A 14,182-nucleotide genomic window follows, 5' to 3' on the forward strand; every position below is an offset into this window, starting at 1 on the left:
GTGTGTGCTGCTTCCCTGCCTTATTTCTTGCACAATAAAACTTTGGAAGAGGGTCCTAGAGCAGGTAAAGGCGGATGTCCTTATAATAAAACAAAAAGGGGGAGTTGACGGGGGTCGGTCCTAGGCGCCTGGGCGGATAGGGGCCTCCCCGGGAGTGGCAGCCCACCAATCCGAGGGGGACACGGCTCCCATAGAGGAGTTGTGAGCCCACGGGATTGGTCGGGTGGGCTGGATCCAATCGGGTGGTAGGCCTCGCCCTCGGGGCGGGTTAGGATGGCAGCCCGGAAGAACCTCCCTATATAAGACAACGCCCTGAACTGCTCGGGGGACTCCTCCATGCAATAAAGCTATGAACCTCCTGCGCATTGCCTGATTATTGCCTGCCGCCGTGTCCCCCGGGGTAGGTCCGGAGACGTCCGAAGCGGTGCCCACCGAAGGGAGATTCTCACTCGAAGGTCCCGGGGACAGACCCGGGACACTTCCTAAGATGGATCATGTTATTCCCCAATTGATAAATGGTCAAAGGATATGAACAGGCAATTTTCGGAAGAAGAAATTAAAGATATCTACAATCATATAAAAAATGCTCTAAATCACTATTGATTAGAGAGATGCAAATCAAAACAACTCTGAGGTACCACATCACACCTATAAGATTGGCAAACATGACAGAACAAGAAAATGATAAATGCTGGAGAGGATGTGGGAGAGTTGGAACACTAATTCATTGTTAGTGGAGCTGCTAGCGCATCCAACCATTCTGGAGAGCAATTTGGAACTATGCCCAAAGGGCTACAAAAATGTGCATACCCTTTGACCCAGCAATAGCGCTACTAGGACTGTATCCCCAAGAGATCATAAAAATGGGAAAGGGTCTCACATGTACAAAAATATTTATAGCAGCACTCTTTGTAGTTGCCAAAAACTGGAAGTCAAGGGGATGTCCATCAATTGGGGAATGGCTGAATAAATTATGGTATATGAATGTAATGGAGTACTATTGTGCCATAAGAAATGATGAAAAAGAAGACTTCAGAGAGGCCTGGAAGGACTTATATGACCTGATGCTGAGTGAAAGGAGCAGAACCAGGAGAACTTTGTGCACAGCAACGACCACAGTGTGCAAGAGTTTTTTCTGGTAGACTTGGAATTTCATAATAACGCAAGAACTTCTTAAAAAAAAAAATCCCAATGGTGGTTTTCTAAGGCAAAATGCCTTCCACACTCAGAGAAAGAAATATGGAAGTCATTCGCAGAATGTAGCAGATCATGTTTGTGTGTGTGTGTGTGTGTGTGTTTTTGTGTATCATGTTTTGATTTGTTATATGATTTCTTCCATTTATTTTAGTCTTGACTACATAGCATGACTATAGTGAAAATGTACTCAATAGGAAAGTATATGTAGAACCTACACAGAATTGTATGCAGTCGTGGGGAGGGAGGGGGGTAGGTGTGGGGGGGATAAAATCTCAATTGTATGGCAGTGATTGTTAAACATTAAAAAATAATAATAATAAAATTATAAAAAAAAAGATGGATCATGTTAGTACTTTTTGAGAAATTAACGTATTTGAAATGACCCAGATCAGATTTTCCTTCCCATTACTGGTTACTACACAAAAAGTTCCCTAAAGCCTGACCTTGAGAATATAAGGATTCTCCTTACCTCAAATTAATTTTCCTTAAATACTGACTTGTGACTAGTTTTCTCATCTATAAAATAAAGGGGTTGGACTAAATGATCTTTAAGGTCCCTTATAGCTCTAACATTCTGTGAGTCTAAATATCAAGGAGTTAAGTGAGGTGAGATTTAGAGAATGAGTACATAAAATATAAGCATTAGGAAAAAAGCCATGCTAACTTGAGGAGATGCAAATTTAGGAAATTTTGCAGTAATCTCTATCACTGTTGGCTCACCCTTATGTTCAAATGCATATAAACTAAGAATGCTATTCCAATGTTCAATCTTATATGTTAAACAAATTCCAGCAAGATAGTTCTCTTTAATGTCTTATGGTAACATGAATTGGGTCCATAAAATCCAGAATGAAAATCAAGTTTGGCACAAAATAGAAAATTTAAGATTTGATATGTTATATAAGTACACATTCATAAAAAGTATTTATACTTAACCCTTAAGATAACATACCATTTTAATAATTCTTAGAAGATCTAATTATTACCCTTTTTCAAATATTCTACTGATTTTCAGGGGGAGGGGATGTTTGTTTTCACCACTGCATCTTTGAAATGTTCTTGTTTGTCCTTCATTTTTCAAGAGGACAGATGATATTACAGGATTGGATATCTTGAATTTAAGTGAGGCAAAATTGCAGAAAGTCATCAGCCTCACTCTCTCTTTCTGAGTCATCAAAATCCAGTGGCAGGAAAAAAGACAAGATGATGGGTGATAGCCCAGGATGAAGCAGATGGCCATGGTATCTTCTATGTCTGACCAGGCTCTAAAAGCTTCACGGCACCTACTTCAGCCATCTTAATGACCATGGAAACAGATTCTTCTGGTCCATCTATTCTGCCAGGGAAAGTCTTCACATGCATGGGGTAGACCTATGGTTCCAAGAAGCTGTAGCATGTGCAGAAGCCACATCCTGGTAAACAGTTTCAGCACACAGGCTAAACCAGGTTGGGAGTAACCAACATGCCTCAAATCTGTCCATGAGTTAGGGGTATATCTACCACAAATCTCTTTCAAATAATCTCCTGTAGACCCCTCCCTTGTACATAAATAAATAACAGTTAACCCAAACAAACCATTACAAAGGGCATTGTGACATATTGTTTTATTATATCCACTAAAGTACATCTGTGGTCTACCACTTCACCTGGGGTATGGAAATGTATACTACTACCAACAATATTCTCAAGTCCAGATTGCCCTTTATATCTAACCTGAATTACAATGGCTTTTAGTATTGTTTTCAATTACATTAATATAGTCATTGTGTATATTACTTTCTTTATTCAGCTTTCTTTGTTATTCATCAATTCATGTAAGTCCTTTCATATTTCTTTGACATATATATCCATCATTGCTAATGGCATGATAATATCCCATTACATTCACAAACAACAATTTGTTTAGCCATTCCCAATCAATGGGCACTCCTTTGATTCCAATATTTTGTTCTCATAAAAAATTCTGCTAAGTATTTCTCTGATTCCTTCATCTTTTTTTTACAGTTTCTTTAACGTTTAAAATTGTCACATGAAGTGAAATCTTGATTTTATTCTCCTGAATATTATTCATTTTAGATGGTCTTTTAAATAAACCTTTCAGTTATCATCCACCCACCCCTAATAATTTTCAATTCAATTCTCTTAGTATTTATTGAGAGCCTACGATGTGCACAGTACTGTTATGTATATACACACACACTCACAAACATGCATACACACTCATATATTTCATTTCTTTTCACATTTTATTCATCTATAAAAACAAGCAAAGATGATTGGCATTACTTTTTCAAAACACATCAGTAATGTCCAAAGCCAGGATATACTTGTCTGGTCCCTCAGAATGAAGTCAACTGCTGCCTATGCAGAATGGTAATGATGAATTTGCCAGCTCTTCAAATAATAGTAGGAATAATGTTGATCTAATATGTTAAAAAAAGACCACATTAAGAACAGCTTCGCATCTGTATATAAAGCAAATAATAAAATAAATCTTTTCTTTCATTAAAGCATATTTAGACATTCAGCTCTCAAGAAAATGTAAGGTGGTTAATGTGTGACGAATACTAAAGCACTGATTCCAGTTCTATGTGGACAACTAGTAACTAGGGAGAATTGTAGCCACCTTTTTTGCCTCTAATAATTATGAAAAGAGTTTTGCAAATAGTCATTCATTCCCTTTAAGGGTACATGATGAGTCATGCTGGAAAATTGGTAAATAATGTTGGTTTATCTTCATGGTTCATCTGGGAAACTTGAGGATAATGGTGGTTAGAAATTTTGTCAACCTGGTAAAGTTATATGTCTTGGTAAGACTGATTTGTGGATTTCTTGGAAGGTCTTAGGGAAGAGGATACAACAGCCTCACAACAAATGACTAAGTCCTTTGGGTGGAATCCCTCTCATGGAAGATTTGTTCTTAGACTGAGAGGACAGGAACAGAAAGAGTGGGTAGAAGCTGAAGAGAGGTATATTAGATTTGATGTAAGTAATTGTTCTTCTGTTACCTAACATAATATAGACCTGGCTTTATGAGACACTAATCTCTCAAATACACTAGTTCTATTTCTGGGTTTTCTATTCTATTCCATTGATCTATTTTTTTCTACTTTATGTAGTACAAGACAATTTTTGTAATTACTGTTCTGTAATATATTTTGAAATCTCAAATAGTAAGTCCTTGTTATACCTCTTCTCTTTTTCAGAGTTCCTCTTGGCATTCTATGTGTCTGTTTTCCCAAAGGAATTTGGTTAAGGTTTTATATAATATTATGAAGCACTTAGTTGATATTTTGATTAATCTGAGACTAAATAGTTAGTTATTTTGTAAAGTATTGACATACTTGTATTATATTTGCTTGATCTAATCACATGCATTTTTTCATTCTTCTCTAATTTCCAGAAAAATTATGTTGCAGTTGTGTTTATGTAAATCACCCATATATCTTGGTAGATGAAGTAGGTGATTTTGGAGGAGGAGCAGTTATCTTATACATCATTGCTTTGCTAAAGTAACTCAGTAATTTGTATTTGACTGTCCTGGAGTTTTCTAGATATGCTATCTTGTCAGATATAAATGGAAATATTTAGACTTCTTCGTTGTCAATGTTTTCATTTCTTTTTCACATCTTATCTTTATTATTTACATTTGTAAGACTTTATATACTTGGGGTAGATATCCCACTAACTCACTGAAGGATTTGAGGCCTGTTAAGTTACCCTCAGCCTGGTTTAGCCCATCTGCCGAGATGGTTTTACCAGGGTGTGACTACTGCACGTGCTACAGCTTCTTGGAACCACAGGTGAGAGTTGGGTGACAGGTGACACCAACAGTGAGTAAGCACCCCTGAAAGAGGTTCAACAAGCCCTCACACCAGAGGGGCTAGTCTTCCCTGAACACTCCAGAAATTGTGAGACTGGACAGTGTGAATATATACCTGCTTTTACTGAAAATGTTTCAATTATTTATTCATTATATGTAATGTTAGCTCAGGTTTTTAAAGAAATTAACATTTATCCTATTAAGAAAAGGTCTTCCTATTTCTATATATTTTAATGTTTTTAAGATAAATGAACAGTATATTTAATCTGAGACTTTCTCTGCATTTCATAATATGATCAAATAGTTTTATAATTTTTCTTTTTAACATAAAAAATTGAATATTTTCCTGAAATTAAACTATCCTTACATTCTGATTAAGAACTCTGTTTGGTCATAATGAATTCAATTCAGTTCAACAAATATCTATTAAAACTCTGATCAATGCAATGTCCAACTATAATTCCAAAGGATTAGTGTTGAAACTCTCCATCAACCTCCCGAAAGGTGATAAACTCAATGGATTAGACATATATATTAGATATAACTAATTTAGTTGTTTATTTTATTTCATTTGGCATATTTGATACAAGGGTTTTGTTTTTCTTTCTTTCAATTTAGGAGAGGAAATTTGAAGTGAATGAGGACCTAATAAAGGTATTGCCAAAATGAAAGAAAAGGAAAAGTAAGAAGTGTCACTAAAGCATTTTTTATGCATAGAAGAAAACAGAAAGAACATCAGTAGTAAATACAGACAAGACAGCTTCGCAAATAATGCTGAATTTATTATATACTTTAAGAGAAAACCAAGCTATTCCTAATGCAGATTTGCTTCTTCGTGGAAAAAAAAAATCTCTTCAGCATTTGCTAGGGTAAGAACATTGCCAACAGTGTAAAAAGCTACTTGAGAAGTCAGGAAGTATGAGGACCAAGAAAAGACCATCAGGTTTAGCAATGAAAAGATCATTGCTAGCCATTTTTGTAGAACAAATAACTGTGGAGGAAAGCAAATGGCCACCAACTGGGAAGTTGCTAACAAATTGTGGTATGTGAATTAATGGAATATTGCTGTGCTATAAGATATTATGAATTTATATAGAGAAACATGGAAAGATTTTATGAACAGTTGTGAAGTGAAGTAAGCAGAATCATGCACGATGACCACAATACTCAATGAAAAGAACAGCAAAACAATTACTACTGAATACTGTGAAATTATAATGATCACCCTTAACCCCAAAAGAGAGATATGAGAAGGTACCTCTCCCTGATTCTTTGCAGAGGTAGGGGCCCCTGCACATGGAATATGGAATATAATGCCAGACTCTTTCAACATACTTGTTTTGCTCAACTATTTTATTTCATCTTTTTTAATTCTCTGTGATGAGATGGCTCTCTGGGAGGTGAAGGAAGAAGGTCACACTGGGTAATGTATTAATATGTAGGTGTACTATGTAATATAGAAATATAATGATATAAAAGCAAAAATATATCAATAAAAATTTTAGAAGATACTTGCTAATCTTGGAAAAAGTCATTTCAGCAGAGTGATGAGATTGAGAATGATTGCAAGCAGTAGAAAAGAGGATCAGTGGTAGGAAAATAGAGGCAGTGTGGGAAAACAGCAAAACAAAGAGTACTGTTTGAGAGCCAAAAGGCTTCAATCAAATGCTGGTCACCCCCTAGAGTCACTTAACTTCCATGAGCCCCAGATTCTTCATCTGTGAAAAAAAAAGAGGCTGGACTATAAGCTGCCTGAGATCCCTTCCAACATTAAATCCCAAGTACTTTCATTTTTTTTTAACACTTTTGTTGTTTTAACAAGCTGCTTAGAAGCATATATATATTTGTACCTACATTCTTTCAAGTCATTTTGAATCTTAAACATTCATCCTTTGCCTTTAAGCATCATTCTTAGTTTATTCTGGAAAGTTGATTCTGGGTTCATGACCTACTTTTGAATGTATGTGTATATACACGACTTACATACATACTCACATATATATGTATACATACAAAGTACATATTCTTATTTCTTTATTGTTCCTTGTCTTCCTAGAAATTTTTTCTGTAATCCTGATTGATGTCCTTTGGCATGTTATATCTATCTTTCTTACTGCTGTTTTGAGGATAGGTTTTTTTTCTCTTTGTCATTGTGTGCTGAGATTCTGTAGTAATATATCTGGGAGAGTTGAATTTTAAGCTTCTCTTTGTTGGGGTCCCATGAATTCTTTTCATTTGAAACTTGAAAATATTTTAAACAATTTCCTAAAAGAGAATAATCTGATTTTCTAAATTTTCCAAAACATTAGGGAGTCTGACTGCTTTATCTTGACCTGTTCCTCCATATCTATCATTTTATCTACATAATTTCTAAATCTCTTTCTAAATGAATTGTTTTTTATCTTGTTTTATAATTCTCATGCATTGTCTAGAATTTTCATCTCTTAAATCTATTGATATTTCATATTTTCTTTCTTTTTGTCTAGATCTGTAATTTTAGATATATAGGAAATTCTCTCTACCAATACAGTGACCAACTCTTGTGGAACTACAGACTAAAACTTGCCTGAGCTTAGTCTCTTACCCAGGATCACATAGCCACTAGGAATGAATGAGTATTTAGTAAGTGTATTTATTAAGCACTTACTACATGCCAAGAACTGTGTTAAGCACTGGAGATAGAAATAGATATGTCCTTGTCTCAAGAAATATATTTTAATAGAGGGAAGCAACACACAGACAATTGGCAAGGAAGGATGTTTTGATCTGGGAAGTCAGAGAGTCAGTATATGGAACAGTAAGGCAATCCACTGACACTCTCTCCCCAAAACAATGGTAGTGTCTGCTTACAGTCCTCAAAGCAAAAGATGAGAGGAAGGGAGAAAGGAGGGGGAAGTACCATGTGGCAACAAGGCAAAAAATGAGTAGGGCAAAAATGAGTGAAATGAAAATGAGTCTGGGGGTTGAGAATTGATTGTTGTCCCTCCACCTGGCCATGGACTCTAGAGGGTTGGTTTGGAAAGTAGAGAGGAGCAGATGTTTCAGACCAGGGTGTGTCAAAAGAAGGACTTGAACCCATTTTTTCTGTACTCTAAGGCAGGCTCATTATTTACTACTCTATGCTCCATCCAGATATTCTATTCTAGTCTTCCTATTCCTAATTCTTTTTCCTCATGTTCTGTCACTCCGTGTGTGTGTGTGTGTGTGTGTGTGTGTGTGTGTGTGTGTGTGTGTTGGTTTGCTAACTACAAGAGTTCTGAAGAGGACATTCTTTTGTTGACTTAGGAGGCTTACAAAAAAGTCTGTAACTAACTGCTCCTTCTTTTGCCTCATTTGCTCTTCAAGGATCTCTGTGACACTTTTGTACTTCTCTTGCACTTCACCATCATTCTCCCAGAAGAAAACTTTCTAGCCTCTCCCTGTAGAGAGATACCATCCTCGGCCCTCTGCACTTTTGCCAGATCCCTATTACATTTATGCTATTCAGTCACTTCAGTTGTGTTTGACTCTATGTGGCCCTATTTGGAGTTTCCTTGGCAAAGATACTGGAGTGGTTTGCCATTTCCTTCTCCAGCTCATTTTACAAATGAGAAAACTGAGACAAACAGGGTTAAGTGACTTCCCCAGGATCATACAGCTAGTAAGTATGGATCTGAACTCAAGTCTTCCTGTCTAAAGGCTCAACACTATCTACTGCACCTCCTAGCTCCTTATTACATCAGTATTTTTCAAATTTAGCTTCAGTTGTTTTGAGTATATTTTAATAGCTATAGTTTATTTTGTTTTCTTGACAAGTTATTTTATCTCTTAGATTCTTTAAAAGTGTTATTTATCCATTTGAAAATGTCTTGAGGTACCTCACATCATTTCTTTTTCCATTTACATTGAGCTTTAGTTTTTGTTTTAACTGTTCTGTATCTTCTTGTGATTTCAAAGTTCTTCTAGACTTTTTTCATTTTCTTTTAGAGGAAGTTTTAATTTTCTGGTGTGGACTTTGCTAGTTTTGATTTCCTTGGGAGTTTCTTTGTTATTTTTGACAGTAATGTTAGCTGGCTCTCTTGTATCAGCTTCCCAAAGTATCCTGCTTTGGGTAATACCTGGTCACAGGAAGCCTCATGTTTTCTTCTTCACTTTTGTTAAGGCACAAAAACTACAGAAGTGGTGGAAGAAATGACTTGAATAAATTGGACCATCTGTAATGGTAATTTAAATGGGAAGATCTTTCCCATTCATTAATAGGCCTATGTGACCTGCAGGTCACATGGAAGTCTGAATCAAAAAGAACCTGTGGTGAGAGGAGTTTGGGTGGAAGAGGAAGGGTGGAACAGGATGTTAGTCATGAGAGCAATTAGAGTTAGGAAGGATGCAAGCAAACAGGCAACTGGCCTGTGTGAGTGAAAGAGTTTGTTTGTGATTTTGTTTAAGGGAGTCAGTTTGTGATTTGTTTAAGGGAACTGGTTTGTGGGAAGCCTAACATGAGAAAGGCTTTGGGAAGTTGTTGTCCTCTGCATTGTAATTGTGTATAGATTTTTGTTACGATGATGGATTTGGTTTTCTGGTGTCTCAACAAACGTTTTAATTCTTTCTTCCACGTGGAGAGTCTGCTGTACTTCATGATTCAGAATTGCACTAGGATATTCATAGTTGCTGTAGGCGCTGTGAATATCGCATTGACGCTATACCATCCCAACAATTTGTGATTTTTTTAAGGTTTAGGAGTCTAAATTTTTTTTAAGATTAGACATCTTTCTGTGTGTCTATCTCTCTGTCTCATTTCTGTCTCTCAGTTCCTATCTCTGTCTCTCTGTGTCTGTCTGTCTCTGTCTCTCTGCCTCTGTCTCTGTCTGTCTCTGTCTATCTCTCTCTTTCTCTCTCTCTTTTTTTCTTTTCCCCCTTCTCTTGCACCTCTGTGAGTTGAAGCTGGCAACTCTAGTGAGATCCTAAACAAAAACCACATTATCAGAGACCCAGAAGAAAACATGATGCACACAGCTGAGATGGAGCTTGGACAATGAGTTTTTAGCCAGAGTAGATGGGGCCCAAGGATCTAAAGAGACTTTAAGATTATGTCAGAGATACCAGTAAGAACCTCTAGGGATTTCAGCCAATTTCAGCTGATTTCTTGGCAATCAGCTAAGAAGAGGCTACTGTCTCCATAGGAATCAGGAAGGGGATTACCCTTTGACAAAGAGACATATCTAAACAAATGGAGAAGCATTAATTGCTTATAGGTAGACCAAGCCAATATATTAAAAATGACAGTTTTACCTAAATTAACTCATTTATTCAATGTCATTCCAATCAAACTACCAAAGAATTATTTTATACCACTAGGAAAAAAATAACAACAAAATTCATGTGGCAGAACAAAAGATCAAGAATGTCAAGGGAATCATTTTTAAAATGTGAAGGAAGTTGCCTAGTAGTACCCAATTTCAAAGTATATTACAAAGTAGTAATCAAGAAAGCAATCTAGTATTGGCTAAAAAATTGAGTGGTGGATTAATGGAATAGATTGGTCTGCAATACACAGTAGTAAACGATTGTAATAATCTAGTGTTTGACAAGCCTAAAGATCCAAGCTTTAGGGTCAAGAATTCAATACCTGACAAAAATTGCTGGGAAAACTGGAAAGTAGTCTGACAGAAACTAGGTATCAGCCAACATCTCGTATCATATACCAAGATAAAGGATGATATCATAAGCAAATCAGAGGAGCATGGAAAATTTACTTATTAGTTCTATAGATAAGAGAAGAGTTTATGACCAAACTAGAGATAGAGAGGATCAGAGTAGATAACTTTGATTACATGAAGTTAAAAAGCTTATACACAAACAAAACAAATGCAGTCAAAATTAGAAGACTAGCAAGAAACTGGAGAGGGAGAATTTTTTACAAATTTCTGTGATTAAGGCCTCATTTCTCAAAAATAGGTAACAGCCAAATTTATATAAAATAAGTCATTCCCAATTGATAAACAATCAAAGGATATGAATAGGCAGTTTTAAGAAGAAGAAAGAAGAACTATCTATAGTTATGTGAAAAAAATGCTTTAAATCACTAAATAATTAGAGAAATGCACATTAAAACAACTCTGAGGTACCACCTCATACTTATCAGATTGACTAATATGACTGAAAAGGGAAATGACAAATGTTGGAGAGGATGTAGGAAAATTGGGATACTAATGCACTGTTGGTACAGTTGTGAACTGGTCCAACCATTCTGAAAAGCAATTTGGCACTTTCACCAGAGGACTATGACACGATGTATACCCTTCAACCCAGCAATGCTACTATTAGGTCTACATCCCAAAGAGATCAAAGGAAAAGGAAAAGGGCATATTTGGACAAAAATATTTCTCAACCTCTTATTGTGGTTGGAAAGAATTGGAAATTGAGGGGATGCCTGTGTGTATGTGTGTATAATTGTGATGAAATGCTATTATGTTTTCAGTAATGACTAGGGGTATGGTTTCAGGAAAACATGGGAAGAAAATATAAAGAATGAAGACTCTGCCATTTAAAAAGAAAACCTATATCCTTTGACCCCAGAGTCAGCATTATTCCCATTGCATTATTCCCTAATTCAAACCAAACTTTTTATCAAGAAGAGTTTTCCCTTTTGTCCCATCCAAATGGCTGCCTAATTACTGAGAGATATATGTGATGATTCACCAAGGAGGTGCATAAGGTTCTGGAGAACCTTGACATAAATTGAGAATCCCTCCTCTATTTGGGCTTTGTACAGGATATTCTTCCTTATAGGAATAAACACTTGAGGTGAGCTTACATCTCTTTGTTTTATGTCTTGCTTGATGTTAATAATCACCATATCATCTGACAAAGTTGTCATGAGGGTCTTTTACAGAATAATGTATGATTTTAACGTGCTTGGAAGACATCTTGTTTAAGGAGAGTCTTTAAGGCTGCCTTTTGTTCCACTGAGACAGATGTACAAATGGCATACCTGCCATTTATTTCTGGGACCCTTAAGATGTGGTCAATAATAAGGAAAGGATTGCCAAAAACCTACCTATTCTCTTATTAGGCCTAGACTATTATCATAAAGATGCTCTAGAGACTACAAAAAGTTATGTTGATGGTTGCCAATGCCTTCCCTGTCACCTTTTAGTTTTTTGTGAAACTACTATCCATTAAATTTTTTCATTTCTTTCTAATCTCTCCCTTTTTTAGGTATTTAGGAAATAAACACCCAAATGACTTTAAAGTTGAGCTACCTCTAGCTTGAATTTCTTATGTATTTGGTCAGGCCCAGTCACTTATCCTGACTTTATTCTCTTAAGTTCAATTGCTGCTTTCTTACAAAAGCACATTTGTATAGCATTTTATTTTACATACATATACATTATACACTGTTTTAATTATAAAATCTGATGGTCTTTCCACAGTCTTCATCCTTCTTGAATTCTCTGCAATATATGACATTTGAATACCTTTTCCTCCCACACAGTCTATCTTCTCTGGGTTTCATTACAGTTTTTGCCTGATTCTCCCCCCACCTGTATGACCACTCTTTCTCGGTCTCCTTTACTGTTTGATCTTCTCTATCATTGAGACTGAAGCAGAGATCATGCCCTGGAGGTTTCAAACCCTTTCATCTCTGGAACTTCTACTCTAGGACCCTGCTATCCTTATTAATGAATACCTCACCTTGCCCGCTCTACAGTTCCAAAACCATAATCAAATCAGCTCTTCCATTGTTTCTGAAGTTATATGTCAACTCCTCTTAAACCCATTCATTATCCCTATTTCATTAATGTCCAAGGTGGTTCTTGCTGGTCACCAATGGCTACCATTGACCTGTGCGTGCTCTTCTAATTAAAATGTAAATGCTTGGAGGGCAAAGACTGTTTTTGACTTTGTACTTGTATTGGTAGAACTTGGTACATAATAAGCACTTAAGTGAATCTTAATTCATTTTCATTCATTTATTCATGCCCTCTAATTAAACTGTATGGATGAGTCTTTCCTAGTCTTTTTTTCTATTCTCTCTCTACATTCTCTCTACATTGGTGACCTCATCAACTCCCAGGGATTAATTGATATCTCCATACAGATGATTTCAAAATCTATGTATCAATTAATAAATATTTATTAAGTAGCTAGTATGTGCTAGGCACTGTGCTAAGCACTGGATATACAAAAAAAAGCAAAGAACTTACAATCTAATGAGGGAGAAAACAAGCAGGCAAATATATACACAGCAAACTATATACAGGATAAATAGAAAATAATTACAAGAAGGAGTCACTGGGCTTAAGAAGGGTTAGGGAAAGCTTCCTGTAGAAGGTGGGATTTCAATTGGGACTTAAAGGAAGCCAGAGAAGTCAGTAGGCAGAACAGAGGAGAGATGACATTCCAAGCATGGGGGAAGCCAGAGAAAATGTTGGGACCTGAGAGACAGAATGTCTTGTTCATGGAACAGCCAAAAGGCCAGTATCACTGGATCCAAAAGTAGATCTTGGGAGTAAGATGGAAAGGTAGGAGGGGGCATAGTTGAAGGGCTTTGAATCCTTGTCTTTTTCATGAGCACCAGTAATCCTTCTCTGATACCTCTCGGATATTTCAAACTGAATGTCCTCTCAGAAATCTCAAACTCATCTAAAACTGAAGTAATCATCTTTTCCTTAAAATCCAACTCCATTCTGAATTTCTCTTCTCTGCTTCTGTCTAGGATCTCCTGGACCAGCATGAGCAGCTATCAGGAACTTTCCCTTACCCAACCCTAATCACCTCTACGTGAAGAAATCCAAAGACCCATTCCACTCTAACCCTCACTCCCACTATCCCTCTTCCATCAATCACTGATCAGGGGCCAAATAATTTTCCATTGTTCCCTAAGGTCTAAGGAGCTTTTGTATCCATCCTGACCCCTTGCCTGCCAGATCCTTAGTACCATTTGGTTTGTCCACCTGTTATGAAGTTCAACCCTCCCATACTAGAAAGTGAACTCCTTGAAAGCAGAGACTGGATCATTTTTCTATTTGTATCCCTGGCACTTAGTAAGCATTTAATAAATAATTTACCAAGGTGTCATATCTTCAAAAATATTTATAGCAGTTCCCTTTATAGTGGCAAACAACTGGAAACTAAGAGGTTACTACTTGATTGAGGAATGACCGAACAAAATACGGCATA

General features: G+C 36.5%; 1 long non-coding RNA gene across 1 annotated transcript in view; it reads right to left on the bottom strand.

Moving 5' to 3' along the window:
* Positions 1-3,424: 3,424 nt before the first annotated feature.
* LOC140505957 (uncharacterized) overlaps positions 3,425-14,182 on the bottom strand; it is an 85,290-nt gene continuing 74,532 nt past the window's right edge. The window contains exon 4 of the long non-coding RNA XR_011967717.1: positions 3,425-3,620. This is a non-coding gene — a long non-coding RNA (uncharacterized lncRNA). The remainder of the gene's footprint in view (positions 3,621-14,182) is intronic.

The sequence above is a fragment of the Notamacropus eugenii genome, chromosome 5, assembly GCF_028372415.1.
Source record: "Notamacropus eugenii isolate mMacEug1 chromosome 5, mMacEug1.pri_v2, whole genome shotgun sequence".
Taxonomy (NCBI): Eukaryota; Metazoa; Chordata; class Mammalia; order Diprotodontia; family Macropodidae; genus Notamacropus; species Notamacropus eugenii.